The 1331-nt window shown below is 37.9% G+C and overlaps 1 non-coding gene across 1 annotated transcript; it reads left to right on the plus strand.

Annotated features, from left to right (window-relative positions):
* Positions 1-357: 357 nt before the first annotated feature.
* On the plus strand, positions 358-465 carry LOC148579956 (small nucleolar RNA R71). Its single transcript, XR_015897902.1, has one exon. It is a non-coding gene; the product is annotated as a small nucleolar RNA R71 (small nucleolar RNA).
* Positions 466-1331: the final 866 nt, after the last annotated feature.

A 1331-nucleotide genomic window follows, 5' to 3' on the forward strand; every position in this document is an offset into this window, starting at 1 on the left:
CTCAGGATCATAAGCTTCTTCCTCAGAAGATGCCTCTTGAGTACTGTTGGATGCAGCTTGCATTCCATTCAGACTCTGAGAAATCATATTGACTTGCTGAGTCAATATTTTATTCTGAGCCCATATGGCATTCAGAGTATCAATTTCAAGAACTCCTTTCTTCATAGGCGTCCCATTATTCACAGGATTCCTCTCAGAAGTGTACATAAACTGGTTATTAGCAACCATGTCAATGAGTTCTTGAGCTTCTGCATGTGTTTTCTTTAGGTGAATGGATCCACCTGCAGAAGTATCCAATGACATTTTTGATAGCTCAGATAAACCATCATAGAATATATCCAGGATGGTCCATTCTGAAAGCATGTCAGAAGGACACTTTTTGGTCAGCTGCTTGTATCTTTCCCAAGCTTCATAGAGAGATTCACCTTCTTTCTGTCTAAAGGTTTGAACATCAGCTCTAAGCTTGCTCAGCTTTTGAGGAGGAAAGAACTTGGCTAAGAAAGCCGTGACCAGCTTATCCCAAGAGTTCAGGCTGTCTTTGGGTTGAGAGTCCAACCACACTCTAGCTCTGTCTCTTACAGCAAAAGGGAAAAGCATGAGCCTGTAGACTTCAGGATCTACTCCATTAGTCTTAATAGTATCACAGATCTGCAGGAATTCAGTTAAGAACTGAAAAGGATCTTCAGATGGAAGTCCATGAAACTTGCAGTTCTGCTGCATCAAAGAAACTAGTTGAGGTTTCAGCTCAAAATTGTTTGCTCCAATGGTAGGAATGGAGATGCTTCTTCCATGTAAATTGGAATTAGGTGCAGTAAAGTCACCAAGCATTCTCCTTACATTATTGTTGTTGGGTTCGGCTGCCATCTCCTTTACTTGTTCGAAATTATCAATAAGGTTGTCACTGGATTGTTGTAATTTAGCTTCTCTTAGTTTCCTCTTCAGAGTCCTTTCAGGTTCTGGATCAGCTTCAACAAGAATGCCTTTTTCTTTGTTCCTGCTCATAAGAAAGAGAACAGAACAAGAAAAGAAGAGGAATCCTCTATGTCACAGTAAAGAGGTTCCTTATTGTTAGCAGAAGAAGAGAAGAAGAAAAATTCGAACACAGATAGAAGAGGGGGCTCGAATTTGGTGAGTGATGTGAGGAAGAGATGTTAGTAGATGAAAAAATAAATAGAATAAGATGAGAGAGGGAGAGGATTTTCGAAAATAATTTTTAAAAAAGAGTTAGTGATTTTCGAAAATAGTTTTTGAAAAAGGTTAGTAATTTTCGAAAATTTTTAAAATCAAAGAGTAAAATAATTAGTTAATTAAAAAGAATTTTTGAAAAAGAG

Source organism: Arachis ipaensis, chromosome B10 (genome assembly GCF_059453495.1).
Source record: "Arachis ipaensis isolate K30076 ecotype BB chromosome B10, ASM5945349v1, whole genome shotgun sequence".
Classification (NCBI taxonomy): Eukaryota; Viridiplantae; Streptophyta; class Magnoliopsida; order Fabales; family Fabaceae; genus Arachis; species Arachis ipaensis.